The sequence below is a fragment of the Diabrotica virgifera genome, chromosome 7 (assembly GCF_917563875.1).
Source record: "Diabrotica virgifera virgifera chromosome 7, PGI_DIABVI_V3a".
Lineage (NCBI taxonomy): Eukaryota > Metazoa > Arthropoda > Insecta > Coleoptera > Chrysomelidae > Diabrotica > Diabrotica virgifera.
This window is the reverse complement of record NC_065449.1, coordinates 177,567,539-177,584,681: the sequence shown is the minus strand read 5'-3', so window position 1 is coordinate 177,584,681 and position 17,143 is coordinate 177,567,539. Positions and strand designations below refer to the sequence as shown.

Sequence of the window (17,143 nt, the reverse complement as noted above, 5' to 3'; positions counted from 1 at the left end):
AAAAACTCTTGCTATATTGTTTGTCCATGTTTGTCCACCACATAATTTTTTTTGTCCACCCTCTGAAACAACCCCCTGTTAATTGTGATTATTTTTTTATTTCTTAATTCGGGCTAACTTCACGTTCTCTTAAATGGGCATTTAAACGTTAATTCGGGTGCACAATAACAACTAAGCGTTTGTCCACCCCTTTGCAGCGTTTGTCCAACCCCTTAAAGTGCGAAACAACCCCCCTGTTAATTGTAATTATTTTTTTATTTCTTAATTCGGGCTAACTTCACGTCCCTTTAAACGTGTATTTTAAAGTTAATTCGGGTGAAGAATCACAACTACCCGTTTGTCCACCCCTTCGCAGCGTTTGTCCAGCCCCTTAAAGTGCGAAACAACCGTTACAATGGTTAACCGTTGCGTAATACCCGTGCGTTACAATTAACGAGGGGGTTGTTTCGCACTTTAAGGGGTTGGACAAACGCTGCGAAGGGGTGGACAAACGAGTAGTTGTGATTCTGCACCCGAATTAACGTTTAAATGCCCATTTAAGGGAACGTGAAGCTAGCCCGAATTAAGAAATAAAAAAATAATTACAATTAACAGGGGGGTTGTTTCGCACTTTAAGTGGTTGGACAAACGCTGCGAAAGGGTGGACAAACAGGCAGTTGTGATTCTGCACCCGAATTAACGTTTAAATGCCCATTTAAGAGAACGTGAAGTTAGCCCGAATAAAGAAATAAAAAAATAATTACAATTAACTAGGGGGTTGTTTCGCACTTTAAGGGGCTGGACAAACGCTGCGAAGGGGTGGACAAACGAGTAGTTGTGATTCTGCACCCGAATTAACGTTTAAATGCCCATTTAAGGGAACGTGAGGCTAGCCCGAATTAAGAAATAAAAAAATAATTACAATTAACAGGGGGGTTGTTTCACACTTTAAGGGGTTGGACAAACGCTGCGAAGGGGTGGACAAACGGGTAGTTGTAATTCTGCACCCGAATTAACGTTTAAATGCCCATTTAAGAGAACGTGAAGTTAGCCCGAATAAAGAAATAAAAAAATTATTACAATTAACGAGGGGGTTGTTTCGCACTTTAAGGGGTTGGACAAACGCTGCGAAGGGGTGGACAAACGGGTAGTTTAGATTCTGCACCCGAATTAACGTTTAAATGCCCATTTAAGAGAACGTGAAGTTAGCCCGAATAAAGAAATAAAAAATAATTACAATTAACAGGGGGGTTGTTTCGCACTTTAAGGGGTTGGACAAACGCTGCGAAGGGGTGGACAAACGGGCAGTTGTGATTGTGCACCCGAATTAACGTTTAAATGCCCATTTAAGAGAACGTGAAGTTAGCCCGAATAAAGAAATTAAAAAATAATTAGGATTAACGAGGGGGTTGTTTCGCACTTTAACGGGTTGGACAAACGCTGCGAAGGGGTGGACAAACGGGTAGTTGTGATTCTGCACCCGAATTAACGTTTAAATACCTATTTAAGAGAATTTGAAGTTAGCCCGAATTAAGAATTAAAAAAATAATTAGGTTATACAATTAACGAGGGGGTTGTTTCGCACTTTAAGGGGCTGGACAAACGCTGCGAAGGGGTGGACAAACGGGTAGTTGTGATTATTCACCCGAATTAACTTTAAAAATACACGTTTAAATGGACGTGAAGTTAGCCTGAATTAAGAAATAAAAAAATAATTACAATTAATGGGGGGGTTGGACAAACGCTGCAAAGGGGTGGACAAACGCTTAGTTGTGATTCTGCACCCGAATTAACGTTTAAATGCCCATTTAAGAGAACGTGAAGTTAGCCCGAATTAAGAAATAAAAAAATAATTACAATTAACAGGGGGTTGTTTCAGAGGGTGGACAAAAAAAATTATGTGGTGGACAAACATGGACAAACGATGGACAAACAATATAGCAAGAGTTTTTTTAAATTTTCGAAAATTTGTGGATTTGTGAAGTTAGCCCGAAAAAAAATTTGTGAAGTTAGCCCGGACCAAGTTTCTTTTGCAACACTTTTGGAGCTTCCCAGACGGTTCTGGTAGTAGACTTTTTTAGCTGATTTTATAAGTTTAAGATAGGTTGCCCTGTACTTGGTGATATATTCAGTGATAGAGACGTTGGTAGTAAATTTTTTGATATAGAGAAGAGAACGCATATTCTTGGAAGATATTCGGATACCTTTAGTAGTCCAGGGTTTGTGATGTTTTGGCTTAATTGCAATTAAATGAAATGCTTTATTGAAGATACAGATAAGCTTATCTAAGAATTCACTGAAATTATTATCCACGTCCATGGCAGGAAAGCGCCACTCAGAGGTTAAGCATAAATTTTGGAATTTACGCAAGTTCCGGGTGGAAAAAATCCTGCCTAAACGTCGGGTTTTCGAGGTTTTCTCATAGATTGCGTACTGAGAAAAGTAACTGATGATCGAAGAGGTATTCAGATGAAATATATTCAAATAGTAAGGAACGGAGGGTGTAAAAAAGATATACCTACAGACAAGAATAAAGGCTCAATATACTCAGAGTTTGTAGTATTCAGAGTATCAAATCATACATAGGCGCCCCTACACATGGAAAGGGAGGGGCCGTGGCCCCCCTGGCTTTTCGGTTGTTTTAAACTATCTACAGTTACTCAAAGTGTACAAAATGTAATGTGCAAAATTTTCACGTCTGGCCCCCTGAAAACTATTATATGGGCGCCCATGAAATCATATTCTTACGATTTTTTACTGTCCTTCAGTTCAATCCCTATTGGAGGGACTTTGATGTCAAATGTGATACATATACAATACTCTCACCAAAAAAGCTGCAGAACTGCATGGACCAAAAAAAGAGTTCATGGAAAAAAACAGAGCATTCGCTCAACATTCCGTCGAGCTGGCCCAATAAAAATTACTTAATATATAATATAGATAGAGAATCTGAAGCTTTACATATTGTCTTTTGAAAGATTCTGATGAATCTGAATATTTAGAATCGATCGACGTAGAAAATATATATCCTGAAGTAACTTTCCCCGTAGAAAATAAAAAAGAACGTAGAAGTAATATTAATTATTAGGTAAGTATTATGCTCTTCTCTAAATTATGTACCTACTGTGTTTATATTTTTGTATTAATTAAATTATTTTTAAGTGGATTATTTGATTATTAATCTTAATTATTATTACATTCGTAAAAATAAAGTTTTAGTTATTGTTCTCCAAAGATAACATAAAATTTTTTAAAACAACTGAACGTGGGGTCATGAGTTGCAATTGCTTGTGTTGCTTCTGTCGCTTTTGCTTCTTATGGTTTTGTTGTATCTAGTGCGTCTATTTCTTTTATTGCTTCGTTTGCGGCATTGTCTATCAAATTTTTTATGTATTTCTTTTATGTTTTAATGTCTACATTGTTGTCGACTAGTTTTGACACGATCTGTTTTGAAATAGATTCCTTATGCTTTTTTCTTGGACTAGTTATACTTTAGGTACATGTATTGTACCATGTACATACCTATATATCGTCCGCTGAAGCTCATAGTTTCTTTCATTTAAGTAGCTATTGATAGCAATAAGCAATTGGTCTGAGTAGTAGTTGCAACTATAGAGTCTCCTATCTTGTATAAGGTTTTCGGTTTTCCATCTTCTCATTAGCTACGATGTAATTAATCTAAGGGAAATCGTCAAACCATTGCTCTTCAAGTGTGTCTGTGTATATTTTTTACAGAAAAAAGTATTTGTTAGTTTTACTTTGTTGAAGGTTGCTATATTGTCTTAGTTCTTCCACATTCATATTTCCTTATTTCACACAAAGGTGTCAGAGTTAGTCGAGTTCATATACATAATAAATCGACATACTGACATAGTGATACATATCAACATACTGATACCAGGGAAGGCGAAGCAAAGATATATAAAATAGCCAAACAGAGAGCAAAGAAAGCGAGAGATTTTAATCAGATTAGATGTATCCGAGATGAAAATAATAAAATACTAATTCACGAAAAGGATGTCAAAAACAGATGGAGAAAGTATTTTGACAGTTTATTAAATGAAGAATTTGACAGACAGCCTGTGGAGTTAACGGAGACAGTAACAGCAATGGTTACCAGAATAACAAACGAGGAAGTGTCGGACCAGATGATATTCCTGGGGAAGTATGGAGAGCATTGGGAGAGACAGGAATAAGTTGACTAGCAGGTCTATTTAATAGAATTATGGAAGTTGGACAAATGCCAGACGAATGGAGAAGCAGTATATTAGTACCTGTCTACAAAAACAAGGGAGACATACAACAATACACAAACTACAGGGCTATAAAACTACTTAGCCACACCATGAAAATATGGGAGAGAGTAATTGATAGACGGATACGTGAAGAAACCGAAATATCCGATAATCAATTTGGCTTTATGCAGGGGCAGATCAACAACAGATACAATTTTCATTGTAAGGCAACTGATGGAAAAATACAGGAATAAAGAGACCAACGCTCATATGGTATTCATTGATCTTGAGAAAGCATATGATAGAGTTCCTCGAGAGATTCTGTGGTGGGCACTCAATAAGAAAGGAGTCCCTGGCGAATATGTAAAGATTGTGAGAGATATGTATGAGGGAGTAACGACTAGTGTTAGAACAGGTGTGGGAGAGACTGATAAATTTCAGGTGAAAGTAGGATTGCACCAAGGCTCGGTGCTTATTAGTCCTTATTTATTCTCATTAGTTTTGGACCAGATAACAGCGAAACTACAGGGTAGTATTCCATGGTGCCTAATGTATGCTGATGATGTAGTGTTAATAGGAAATAGTAAAAGAGACTTAGAACAAAGAATGGAACAGTGAAGACAAGCTCTGGAGGAAAAAGGTTTAAAACTTAGTAGGACAAAACAGAGTATTTGGAATGTTCATTTAAAGATGGAGTTACTACAAATAAAATGGTATCTTTGGATGGTGAAATGATTGTGAAAAGCAATAGTTTTAAGTATCTAGGATCGGTATTACAGAGTAATGGAGAAATAGATGGAGATGCTTGCAGTAGAATTAGGGCTGGATGGATGAAGTGGAAAGAAGCGAGTGGTGTGTTGTGTGACAGAAAAATTCCAATGAAGCTGAAGGGAAAATTCTATAAAACAGCCATAAGACCGGCTATGATGCACGGAACTGAATGTTGGGCAGTGAAAAAGAAAGAGGAACAACGAATGCATGTGGCGGAAATGAGAATGCTTAGATGGATGAGTGGAGTGACAAAGAAGGATAAAATTAGAAATGAGTATATTAGGGGAAGTCTAGGTGTGGCACCAATTGATGCCAAAATGAGAGAGCATAGGTTAAGATGGTTTGGTCATGTTCAACGTCGAGACGTTAATCACCCAATACGAAGAATAGCTGAAGTGCAGATTCCTGGAAGGAGTAGAAGAGGAAGACCAAAGAAGACCTGGGGGGAGACGATAAGGCAGGCCATGTTGGTAAAGGGGATTCACATTGATATGACCCAAGATAGAATTGTGTGGAGAAATGCAATTAGGGAAGCCGACCCCGCAAAGGGATAAGGCAAAGAGAATGATGAATGATGACTGACACACAAAAATTTACACAAATGAAGATGTCCCATTAACTTTTGTTGGTAACAAAATGTTCTTCAAAACATTTAAATAACTACTTAATAATATTATAATTTTAGCAGACATCTTTGCTGCTATGGACGGCACTGCAATTTTTTAGATATGCACGTCAAAAATAGGTTTCTCCAATTCCCCTTATTTCAAACACTTGACTTTTGGTGCACCAAAATTTTACTTTAAATAGCTTACACAAATTACTTAACTTTTTATATTTCACTAATAGCACAAAAACTTTTATAAATATGTGTTAAACTAGTTTTTCAGAATAAAAATGTATACCTAATACTAATGTATCTTCTGAAATGATTTGTAGTATGATGGCATTCCTAGCTGGCATATATTTTATAGCCAACAAGTTCTTTAATGAGCTAAGTTTTTGTCCTCTGTGAATACACAGAAAAACCGATTAACAACATTCTTTAAAGTTTCTGTCAAAATAAGCAAATAAACAGCTAAACAGAAAACTTGTTTTAGCAGGCATGTTTGCGCTATGGACGGCACTGCAATTTTTTAGATATGCACGTCAAACTAGATATGCCACTTCCCCTTATTTCAAACACTTGACTTTTGGTGCACCAAAATTTTACTTTAAATAGCTTACACAAATTACTTAACTTTTTTATATATCATTAATAGCACAAAAACTTTTATAAATATGTGTTAAACTAGTTTTTCAGAATAAAAATGTATACCTAATACTAATGTATCTTCTGAAATGATTTGTAGTATGATGGCATTCCTAACTGGCATATATTTTATAGCCAACAAGTTCTTTAATGAGTTAAGTTTTTGTCCTCTGTGAATACACAGAAAAACCGATTAACAACATTCTTTAAAGTTTCTGTCAAAATAAGCAAATAAACAGCTAAACAGAAAACTTGTTTTGAAGGATACTTGTCACCTCCTGTCAGAAATACCGGCGGCATTTCAAAAGATCGGAAATTAATAAAAATTAAAAGAAACCACAGGTTTAGTGTTGAAGGCCGTTCCGCGTCTAGAAGCAATTTTTTACCTTAACCACAACAAACGATTCCTACTTACTATTCATGCGTATCCTTTTCGTTGAAAACCAAAACCACAGTTCACCAAACACCCACAACACAAAAAAACAACAGAAAGTACCAACGAAAACCATAAAAACTAACAACGCGTAACCAGTCGGAGAACAAAAAGTTTTCACTCACAATAAAAATAAAATAATCCAAAGCCGAAGAAGTTAGTTGCCTACAATACCGGCTGGGCCTTCACACACTCGCGGTCGCATCTAGTTGGCCGCGGGTTCGTATACTCGAGACTGCTAGATCTAAAGACAACGGCCCTACTTGGTCGGGAGCACGCATTGGACTGTCAACTGGAGAGCACGCTGGCACGATCGCGCCGTTGCCAAATCCACAGGGGAGAGGATGGGAATGTTCGCAAGACGATAGATGCATAAATGCATTTTTAAAAAGCGCTCCGGTCGGGTACAACTACAGGGTTAGTTGAAAAGTTATTACTGCACTACCATTGAGATGGAATTGTGGAATACAAAAAGTTTAGAGATACACATTACTTACATTACACACTAGAATTAGATTTATTACAAAATACAGACTTATTACGGCCTTACTTCACATAATTATCCGAAAATTAAAAAAAGATAGCAAGGTTCTGAAAGTGTTTTCTTGTGGCATGTTAAATTTAGTGTTGTTTATATGGGATTGAACCACAATTGTTGGTGTATCAAATGAAGCTAGGACAAATAATAATCCCGGACAAAAATCCCCACAAATTATCCCTGGACAAAAAATCCCCGGACAAAAAATCCCCACAAAAAATCCCGGACAAAATAATCCCCACATGACGAAAGAGTGTGAGTTTTTTCAAAAATCGTGGAAGATATGGGGAATGGGCTAAGGCCGCGTTCTCTTGACAGGCTTTTGACGCGCGTTTTTATAACGCGCGATTACAACTATGTACATACATTTTATTTGAGACCGTTCACATGCCAACGCGCATTTTACTGACCTAGAACCAGCGTTTTAATAACCTAAAACCCGCGTTAGCATGTGAACGGTTTTGGGTCATTAAAACGCGCGTTGGCATGTGAACGGTCTTCAGTAAAGGGATACGGACGTTTCGCCCCCGACCGTTTCGCCCCCGCCGTTTCGTCCCCAGCTGTTTCGCCCCCGAACTGTTTCGCACCCGAACCGTTTCGCCCCCGGGATTTTACCTAATATTTTTGACTAGTTGCATTGAGTTATAAATACAATGTTGATTTAAATAACCCACCCTTACTAAATTTATGTTTACAAATCCCCTAATAATAATTGATCTTAATCATAATTTATCTTAATCCTTACTTTATCCGTATATTGTAAGTAAGGCAAAATTAGTTTTCTGAGAACAAAATCCTTTGTGTAAGTAAATATGTAAAATTATTTCTGAGAACAATTATTATGTATTAATCCTGGCTACCTACTATAAATATGTGTAACAAAGCACTTCTAAGAAAAACAAACAAAAAAATGATCAATAGGTAAATGTATATAGGGTTAAGGATCCTATTATGAGACCCGTTCCTAATATGAGACCCCTGTCTCTAGAGTCTTGTAAGTGCTGCAGCCTGGTGACTGGGGTAAAAACTTAGCTATGGTAGTGTTTCTAGTAGGCTGTGAACAAATCGAGGGTCTGTGATTTAGTATTACCAGTCAGTGAAGTTTTTAAGTTTTTTGCGAGTCAAAAGTTTTTTAATCGGTGTAGCTCAAACTGAATTTTTATTTTTAAGGTGAGAGAGAAAAAATCACCTTAGTAATTAGTTGATAGCTACTTAAATTGGTTACAGAAACACGCAATTATAGTGGCGTAAAAACCAATCCTAAACTTAAAATATGGACTAAAAAGTTCACACGTGGTTGCTCCTAATATGAGACCCTCAAGTGTGCCTAATATGAGATAGGGTACTGTAATGTTTTGAGTATAGCATCATGTATTTTTACTTTTTTATTGGGAAATAAGCCACAATTTAAGTTAAAAAGCAAATTTATTGACGTTTATACTTCCAATTTCTATTTTTAACTTAAATTGTGGCTTATTTTCCAATAAAATAGTAAATTGCATAATATACCACAAAAAAACAGCTTCAGAACAATAGAATCATGTCTACAGCATGTAATACAGTTTATATCCAGAACAATGTGTTAAAATAATTTGTATCACCTTTTTAACATGTAGAACGTGGTGTCTCATATTAGGATACCACATGGTCTCATATTAAGACACCTTTTTTTAAATTGGGAATTTTGACATTTTGAATAAATTAATTTATTGTGAAAAAAATGTTAGTTTAAAATTAATTTTGAACCTGTTGCAATATAATAGCATAATTATCTGACATGTATTGAATTTAAGACTTCTTGAATCCATAAACTGTACGATTACCAAGAGTTTTAAAAAAAGGGTCTCATATTCGGATCCTTTACCCTACAGTGAGCACGTAAAGGTTGGAATAAATTCATTTTCTCGAGAATGGACGATTTTGGAAGAAAATCCCAAAACAGGTCAATTTTTATTTTTAAATTACGACTTTTTGGCATATATATCATACTAGTAACGTCACCCATCTGGGCGTGGTCTTGTGATAGCTCATTTGAAAGGTAATTCAATTCTCTATTCAGTAATTAACATAATTATTTATACAGGGTGTCCAAAAAAATTATTTTTTGATTAAATTTATTGACATAAAAAGAAGAATGTGTGTAATTTATTTAATTCAAAATACATTTTACTGCTCTCAGAAAACAGAAAAAAATGAATATTTGAAAAATAATCATTGATATTGGCTTAAATTAAATGTTCAAATTGTCACGAGGCTGGTGGGTGGCTGCTTTAATATTGAATTTAAGCAAAAAACAACATTTATTTGCCAAAAAACATTTTTTTCTGTTTTCTGATAGCAGTAAAATGTATTTTGAATTAAATAAATTACACACATTCTTCTTTTTAAGTCAATAAATTTAATGCAAAAGAAATTTTTTTAGGCACCGTGTATAAATAATTATCTTAATGTTTATATTACTGAATAAAGAATTGAATTACCTTTCAAATGAGCTATCATACGACCCCTATTCTCATTTAAAAAAATCATCGATGACGTCATCACGCCCAGACGGGTGACGTCACTAGTATGATATATACCTATGCCAAAAAGTCGTAATTTAAAAATAAAAATTGACCTGTTTCGGGATTTTTTTCCAAAATCGTCCGTTCTTGAGAAAATGAATTTATTCCAACCTTTACGTGCCCACTGTATAGGATACAAATGTATATACAAATAGTAGACCAGTAAGGATCTGCGAAAAAACGTCTATTTTTGGATGTGAGAGGTGGCATTCGGATTTTTGCAGATAAATTTAGGTGACACCTTCAGTAATAATAATTGACTTATGCTCCTTCTCAAATATGCCCGGAACATTAATAAAAAAATTAAAATATTTAAAAATTTCGAAAAACATCGATTTTTTCTGCTTTATTTGCTTATAACTTTAAAACGATTCGTTTTGGAACAAAGTCGTAGAAAAATAAAATGAAGATAATTGAATTTTGTATGATATACGACTGGTAAAAAATGTCTGAAGGTATTACCTTTTCTGCAATATAGCAATAAATACAAAATAAGGGGGCAAAATAAGTCTGTTGTTATTCAATATTTTTTAACCACTTTGGTGGCACTTAGAACCTTAGTAATTCGCTTAGGAAATTCTTTGTAACATACTAAAATCGTGTACCAAATTTCATTAAAATCGACCTAATAAATTTTGCATAATAAATTTGCAATCTAAATGTTTCTAAAAAAGTTCAAATTTTTTAAAATCTTTCTGAACAAAAAGTAGACCATTAAGAAGTTGGCTAATTTTTTTACATGTAAAGAAGTGCTTTACCTATCTAATACACTTTACAGAATTAAAATCGGATTATTTAAGGGGCCTCATCAATGTTTTAAATTTATAAACAATTTTTTGGCTTATAAACAAATATCTTTGTTTAATAATAAAAAAATTAATTTTTAGCAATGCAAATAATTAAAACCGGTATAATTTGACTTAAACTTTCAAATGCTGTCAGCAGAATTGCTATTTTATTTTTTAATCAAACGTTATTCGCGTTCAAAAATTGCAATTTCTCGATTTTTTGAAAGTTCCACCGCGTTTATCTCGAAAACTATGCATCCTACGAAAAAACTTGTAAGAACATTTTTTGCTTAGAATTACCCAAGAAATACAAAAAAAAAATGTTTTATTTTGCGAAAAATCGATGTTATTTAATTCCTCAAGTTCTTTGTTTGTAACAATCTTATCGACATCCGGATCAACTCTTACCCAAAAAATTCGTGTTCTACGGGTCAAAACACATAAAAAACTTGGGTAAGTCCATCTAAATAAAGGAGCCCGTAGCACCCCCTCCAGCACTAATTTGTTTATAAGCCAAAAAATTGTTTATAACTTTAAAACATTTCTGAGGCTGCTTAAATAATCCGATTTCAATTCTGTAAAGTGCATTAGATAGGTGGAGTACTTATTTATATGTAAAAAAATCTTTGTATGTTCTAGTTTTTGTTGTGCAAGATTTTAAAAAATTTTAATTTTTAAAAAAAGTTTAGATTGCAAAATTATTATGCAAAATCTAGTAAGTCAATTTTAATGATATTTGGTGTACAGTTTTAGCACATTACAAAAATTTTCTAAGCGAAATAGGAAGGTTCCAAGTGTAACCTAAGTGATGGAAAATCATTGAATAAGGACAGGCTTGTTTTGCTCCCTTATTTTATATTTATTGCTATTTTGAAGCAAGGGTGATAAATTAAGACATTTTTAACCAATCGCATCTGATAGAAAATTTAATTATCTTTGTTTTATTCCTATACGACTTTGTTCTAAAATGAATAGTTTTTAAGTTATAAGCAAAAAAAGTAGAAAAAAAAGAAATTTTTTGAAATTTTTAAATATTTTATTTTTTTTATTAATGTTCCGGGCATATTTGAGAAGGAGGATAATTCAATTATTATTAACGAAGTTATCACCTAACTTTATCCGCAAAAATCTGAATGCCACCTCTCACATCCACCTAAAAACAGATCCTTACTGGTCTATAGGTACTAACGTTGTATTTATAATTCAATGCAACTATTTAAAAACTTTAGGTAAAATCCCGGGGGCGAAACGGTTCGGGGGCGAAACGGTTCGGGGACGAAACGGTTGGGACAAAACGGCGGGGGCGAAACGGTCGGGGGCGAAACGGCGGGGGCGAAATGACCGTAAATCTTCAGTAAAATGTATGTAGTTGTAATCGCGCGTTAAGCGCCTGTCATGAGAACGGGGCCTTAGCTCATTCCCCATACCTTCCACGATTTTTGAAAAGACTCACACTCTTTTTCATGTAAAATTTGAAATTTTCAGCATGGAATTGGAATTCGAGATTTGGTAAAATTTCGGGAAAACTTTTAGAGAACTATTCGGTAGCAAATATTTCTTGCGGATTTTTTGTCCGGGATTTTTTGTGGGAAGAGGTATTTTGTCCAAAAAAATTTGTGGGGATTATTCGTCCGGGATTTTTTGTGGGGATTTTCTGTCCGGGGATTATTTGTTCGGGGATTTTTTTCCGGACCCCGTCGAATAGTTCTCTAAAAGTTTTCCTGAAATTTTAACAAATTTCGAATTCCAATTCCATGCTGAAAACTTAAAATTATACATGACAAAAAACTGTGAGTTTTTTCAAAAATTGTGGAAAATATGGGGAATGAGCTAACTCCTGTTTTCATGACAGGTGCTTAACGCGTGAATACAACTACATACATTTTACTTGAGACCGTTCACATGCCAACGCGCGCCTTAATGACCTAAAACGCGCGTTAGCATGTGAACGATCTTAAGTAAAATGTATGTAGTTGTAATCGCGCGTTATCAAAACTCGCGTTAAGTGCCTGCCATGAAAATGGGGCCTTAGATCATATATCTTCCACGATTTTTGAAAAAACTCACACTCTTGTGTCATGTAAAATTTGAAGTTTTCAGCACGGAATTGCATTTCGAAATTTTTTAAAATTTCGGGAAAAATTTTTAGAGAACTATTCGGCAGCAAATATTTCTTGGGGATTTTTTGTCCGGGATTTTTTGTGGGGAATTCTTGTCCGGGGATTATTTGTCCGGGGATTTTTTGTCCGGGGATTTTTGGTCAGGGGATTTTTTGTCCAGGGCTAATTTGTGGGAATTTTTTCTTCGGGATTATTTGTCCGGGGATTATTTGTCCGGACCCCGTATCGAAGACCTACTACTGTTTGACGTTTCGATTTCCACTCCAGAAAATTAAAAGAAAATTAGGTGTTGAAAATTCTGGGAAAATTCTCGTAACGTGATCTTTTTTGGTTATGTATACTTCTGCTTCTTCTTCCTTTATTGGGTTATATCCCTCGCGATAGTTCGCCCAGCTTACACCAGGGAAATATTCTTGTCTTGCTCTGGACAATCGAATATTTCCAAATATATTTATGCTAAAACCTCAATTTTTTAAAATATTTATTAGCAGGAATATCTTCTTATAGGGTCAGACAGTCCCTACGAGTAAGACAATATAACATAGGGGTTAAATCTTTTTTCCTTTGGAGGTAGCTGTCAAGCTAAACACATCCAGAAATGCTACCTATACCTACGGAGGATAGTGAGAGCACCCAGGTATAAAAAATAGGAGTTTTTTAGGATGTCCAAAATTTAATTCTTTTTTAATTCAAAGTTGGAAATTAATTAATTTATAAGTTAAGTTTGGCTAAGTTAAGAGGAAACAGTAGCGATCAACAGGTAGCCAAAACGCGTTCCACGATTTCGGCTGTAGTTTTGAATATTTTTTCGAGATATTTGGCACACGTATTCGTAATATAATAAAGAATAGCGGTACAGAGCCCAATTTGAAAAATATATTAATATGTGGAAATTACTCTGTAATTAAATACAACATTAAAATACGAGCCTGTACCGCCATTAAGAAGAACAAAAAAATACACTTTCTTCAAATAAATTTTTTATCCGATGCCTAGATTTTGTGTCATTTTGTAACTACTAAAATTTTTTATTTCATTAGTAGTTCCAAAATGACACAAAATCTAGGCATCGGATAAAAAAGTTTATTTGAAGAAAGTGTATTTTTTGTTCTTCTTAATGGCGGTACAGGCTCGTTTTTTTAATATTGTATTTAATTACAGAGTAATTTCCACATATTAATATATTTTTCAAATTGGGCTCTGTACCGCCATTCTTTATTATATTACGAATACTTGTGCCAAATATCTCGAAAAAATATTCAAAATTACAGCCGCAATCTTGGAACCTGTTGAAGTTTTGGCTACCTGTTGATCGCTACTGTATCACCTTAAGGAATTTAAGGATCACGATAGTCTTACGGGAATTAAGATTGGACATAAGGGGATAGGTACGTAGTTTCTGCCCTAATGCTACTCAAATGTTATTAATTTTTTTCGAATCCTGAGAAAACTAATAAGTGTTTTTGAAAAATTTAAATGCAGAATGAAAGATTACGTTATTAGCGAGGGCCGAAAGTCCCTGAGAACTTATATAATATTTATTTTAATAAGTTACAGGAGTGAAAATCTAAGAGAAAATTTAGTGTGATTTTTAATTTCAAAAATCTGATTCAAAATAAACTTTTTATTTATTCTAAGGGACTTTCGGCCCTCGGAAATAATTTAGTTTTTCGTGCTGCGTTTAAATTTTTCAAAAATATTTATTGGTTTTTTCAGGATTCGAAAAAAATGAACACAATGTCCGTGGTAATATTTTCCATATCTATCTTTGTCATACAACGCACTCAGTCGAATTATTGTCAGCATATTGTCAGTCAGACAGTGACAATCAGTGACAATTTTAAATATGTAATTGACATGGCATCGGGAATATTTTGAGTTGGTGATTAAATAATATTGATAGTGTATTTGATAAATAATTGATTTAAGACGTGAACTTAATAAAACGTTATTTATTGTTTATTATTTATGGAAGATCCAAAACAGAGAATACACCAGGATATATTCAGTGATCCAAGTATTTAGTTGTTTAAGATGTTCAAAATTGTAAGCGTTTCATAGTAACAATATTAAAAAATCATTTTTATCACTTTTCCTCTTTTCTCGATTGATTATTAGTTTTTGTTGTACAGTAGATAAATTATTACAATCACTGAATACATAGTAAAAAAATTATCACTAGTAATACCACTAGAGGTCAAATTATTTCCGGAAATTTTTTTGAGATCATGAATATTTTGAAAATTTCCCGAGTCGCAGACGAGGGAAATTTTCTAAAAATATTCATGATCAAAAAAAAATTTCCGGATATTAATTTGACTTCGCGTGGTATTCGGTAAGAAAATTCCACACCAAATTTGCATTTGAAAATCCAAAGCTACATGAACAGATTAATAGCGCGCCATAGCTTTGTCAGCAATTATTTAGGCTTTCAAATTCGTAATTTCTACTCATTGTAGTTGCATGGGAATACCATTTCAAGATAGAAAATAGTATATTCTTCAATTTTACATAAGTTTTGAGTAACTACAAGTGATAGAAAATGAATCAAAACTAAATTATGTAAACAAATAAAAACCAGTCTGTCAAAAATGTTCTGTTATTGTAAACGTCAAAAAATTTCCACTATAATTCGCTGTTGGGTACCCCACGAGCAAAAAATTTCCGATAAAATACCTCCGTTGCCATGGTGATCTGTCAAAATAACGTATTTTGATTGGTTCAAAATTACAGGTGTGGAATTTTCATATTAATTAACTGAATTAATAATTATGGCAATTAATTATAATGGTAACAGTTATCCAAGAACATTCAAAAGCCATCTTTAAAGTTAATGATGACATTGTCAAGTAAAGTTTACATATCCATACCAGTGAGACTTTTACTACACGTAATTTGCCGTGTAAAGACAGAAAAAGTAGGGATAGCCGTAAAATATTTGCGAAATTATGTACCGATGGCCATAAATAGGCAAATTTCAATGGGGTAGGGATATTTGTTTTAGCTAATTCTTTATATAAGTCAAAATGGGGTGACATCTATAGGACACTCAAAAATGAGATGATTTAAGGACCCAACTTGGCCACAGTCGCAATATGGGTTGTCTTTTACTCCTATCCTGAATAGATGAACTGGAGTAGCACAATGACCTGTTCTCATTCTAATGATGGTGGTTTTTCGTCTTCTGTCCTGGTATGCAAAATTGTGGTACCAGGGGAGGGTTATGTGTCTCTAAGTTAAGTAAAATTTTCCATTTTAGTGGGTGCTTTCCATTTTTTAATTTAATTTTCCGTTTCCAACAATCCATCCATAATTCGAAAAAATGTTTCGAATAAAAGTTGCTTATTTTACGTAAAGAATCCAAATCTGCAATAAAAAATTGGGGGTCCTATTTAAGATTTTAAAATAACCCCCCACCCCACCTCCGTGGGGGATCGTGTTTGGTACCATTCGATAGATTTTTCAAAAACATTTTGAAAGTGTTTTAGTTTTTCGATCTGATGTTCATTTTGCGAAATATCGCGGGGTTTGTATTCAAAATTTTCAATTTACACCCCACCCTTCTCCGTGGGGGGTCATGTTTAGTACCATTCGATAGATTTTTGATAAATATTGAAGACGTATTTTTTAGTTTTTCGATCTGACTTTCATTTCGCGAAATATTCGCTTTTTTTGTGAAACTTTTTGACTCACCCATTTCCTTCCCCCACACATTGCTCAAATCGTCAGATTTTTGAAATATACACTGTTTTGCATGTACTTTACTTAACTTAATATTTTTAAGGATAGATTTTTTTTCGGGCCCCCCTTAACGAACTTCCCTGTGTTAAGAGCCAATATATGGTAGAGGTACATCTGCAGGGTACCAGGTTTCTCCTCATATAATAATCTGACGCGCTCGAGTAACTGCAAAAATCCCCGATTGGGCTTCCCTACCATAACATTTTGTTTTTAATAGAAATTTCAGTCCGCTACAAATAGTTTTCTATGAGTTTTGATGTAAAATAATTAGGGAACACCACATTTCAAAGACTGTAGCTTATTTTCAGGGCCGTCTTAACCCGGGCGCCAAGTCCAAGGGGCGCAAGCCGAACTCTTGCTAAGTTCAAACTTGTGCACTTTCAGTATTTTTTACAAAGGCATTAATGCTTATTTACTACACCTACGATATGAAAATGAAATAGGAAAGTTCCGATTCTGCTGACAAAATATAATTTTTGCTGTTTTGCGGAGGTATATGTAAAAGCGCCGCATTACTATGTAGTCGTTATTTTTTAAAGGTGGCGGTAGAATCTTTTATGATTGCCGAAGTTAGTCAGTTTTTTACCGGTTAGGATACTACCGAACAAGGATTAGCAAATTATTTGTTAGAATGTTTGAAATTAATGAATATTGATTAGATGATTCACGACGCCAAGGGTATAATAATGGGATAAATATCAGAGGAAAAAATATGAGACTTC

General features: G+C 34.4%; 1 protein-coding gene across 1 annotated transcript in view; it reads right to left on the bottom strand.

Annotated features, from left to right (window-relative positions):
• LOC114327907 (uncharacterized) overlaps positions 1 to 6,947 on the bottom strand; it is a 906,069-nt gene extending 899,122 nt beyond the window's left edge. Inside the window, exon 1 of the mRNA XM_050657044.1 lies at positions 6,653 to 6,947. The gene's annotated coding sequence lies outside the window, so the exon portion shown is untranslated. The remainder of the gene's footprint in view (positions 1 to 6,652) is intronic.
• Between the last annotated feature and the right edge of the window lie 10,196 nt (positions 6,948 to 17,143).